Below are 2,558 nucleotides of genomic sequence, written 5' to 3' on the forward strand. Positions count from 1 at the left end.
GGGACTTATGGAGGACTTATAGGAACACTAAAAGAAAATGCAGCACACAGATCCATAACTATAAAATCAGGGGCTTCATGAGGCATAGGAGAAACAATTGTGGCATGATTGGGTACTTGGTGCAATATATGTGTTAATTTTGAACAAACCAGTAAACACGTTTATTATCAGGGCCTTGTTTAGATTTCTTAACAGGCAGTGAAGGAATACTACAGGGAGACCTGCATGGAACCATGATAGATGCAGTTTCTTCAATGGCTTCCCTCGTCGAGGAACACTGAGGCACTGATGGTGGTAGCCCCCCTTTTGGAGCAATGGTGATTGGGACTGCTGACTTTAAAAAGCCCACATCGGTGGAAGAAGTGACCCACAAAGAACCCAGAATAACATGAAGAATACTAGGGCCACTGTTACAATCATTCTGAGTTGGTGCCACAAGGGAAAAAAAAAGTGAAAGAAGCTCATCATTAGAAAAATCATTGTCTGGCAGCTGTAGAGTTAGAGTATAGTATCTGGAAGGCATAAAATAGGATATTAAATTTACCCAGATCTCCTCCCAACAAATTAGTAGATGTATTAGATACCCATAAGATGCAATGAAAAACAGGCAGGGAGCCCACCATCACCTCTTGTGGGGTTACCTCCTGTGGTGTTCCCTCTGTTCCCACTCTTTTTATAGACTGAATAGTGGTATAATCAGAGCTTGGTTTTTTACATTAGAACGGAATGAATAGTTCCAGTATCAATAAGGCAAACATGAAATACGCACAATTTTTTTCTGCCTCTCCCTTATCCCTTATTTTTGAACCTTTCATTCCCATTGTTCCCTTCTATTTGACTCAAGTGCTACCTAAATCAGTTTCTCCCTTTGTGGGGCATAACTTAGTCTCAGAAACCAATTTAGGTCTTGTCTTTGGGTTTTAGGGAACCAAGGGGATCCTTTTGGTCCCACCTTTTCATTATGCAGTCCCTAGCAAAGTGCCCTCTTTTTCCACAACAAAAATATTCTTGTGACCTTTATTGGGATACTAAATTAGTCAACATGGAAAAGGAATATTACATGGCTGCAAAGAAAGGTTTAGGGTGAATTGTTAGTTCCTTTATGCATTTTTCACACCAGTCTAGAAAAAAAGCCTCCATGAGAAAGTAATCCTTGATTTTAGGCAATGATAGCATATTAAAGCCTGCATTAATAATCTTTGCATTCTATTGGTTTAGGGAGCCTAATCTAGTCTTTCCACTCTACATAATCTATCATCAAATCTCATGGAATTTTCACCCTTTTCCTTAATGACTTCCTGAAATTTACTAAAATTATCTGGTCTCTCTATAAAACATTCCAAACTTCTAAGTTAGGCATCCCCAGTCTGTTACAACTGGGCAAACTCAGCAAGTTGGTTAGGATCCCAGTGGGGATATTGTTTACCTGAACTCCTGGACCTACAACCTGCCTATCTGTAATTTCAATAATACCTGCTTATTCTCCTAGAGAATCATTCTCCATGATATCAGTCACATCATGACTTGTTGATTTATAGCCCCAAAAGATTTGACCAATAACTGTAATCGGATCTTCATCAAATCTAGATGTATCTTTCTTCCAATTATAGAGGCCTGAAAGGCTATCATATATGCAATATGATAACATATAGACAATATACAATATTATATACAGGATCTTCCCCCTGTTGCTTGTAATAATTTATCTACAAGAGGAAAATAGCAGCAGGATACTCTGTTCCTTGAATTTTCAGTAAGGAAGGATGTGTTTCAGAAGAAAGAGCATAAACATGAGAGGCAGAGAAAGAAGAATGAAGAATTACATTTGGAACTAATAGCCTACGAATGGTTCTGGCCAATATATGGAATTTTTGACTACTTTAATCTTAAAGAGTTATAAAATTTTACTGACCAATCTCCTCAAACTACTTTAGAACAGATGGAATTATTCATATTGCTGGGAGGTGCTGTCTAAAGACAATAAGCCCTCATCTTTCTATCAAGATTTACTACACCTTTGCCATCCTTCTTCTCCAAAAAAGACAGAAGTGATGTCTGCTTGTTCCAAAAGTATTTCTGCAAATTTTTTTTACTTGTCATGTTCTCTAAGAATAAATGTTCTTTCTACATTTTCACAAGGAAGTATTCATCTTCCTCTAGCACATTAGGAGAGTGAAAAACCCTCTCCTTCATTGATATTGTAGGGATTTTTGTTAAAAAGTATTTTCTAAACATGTTAGCATCCATTTTATAGTTCCAAATGTAACACTGAGAATAGTATTGAAACGATATTACTTGCTTTTGACATATTATTTTCACTCAGTTTTGATAACAGGATGCCATTAAGTCTCTTAACATACTCAATTACAGATTTCTCCTTGATAGTTTTGCGCTTGATGAGTCTTTTCTGAAAGAAAGCAAGGCATCTGCAAATATTGTCTTCACCCATGTATTCAATGTGTGCTCCAGATTTAAGGTCAAAACCTTCAGTCTCTTTTTTGACCTTGTATACATTAAGAATTTTACATGTATTGAGTCCAAACACTTTATTACTGTTA

This window comes from Sarcophilus harrisii, chromosome 2 (assembly GCF_902635505.1).
Source record: "Sarcophilus harrisii chromosome 2, mSarHar1.11, whole genome shotgun sequence".
Taxonomy (NCBI): domain Eukaryota; kingdom Metazoa; phylum Chordata; class Mammalia; order Dasyuromorphia; family Dasyuridae; genus Sarcophilus; species Sarcophilus harrisii.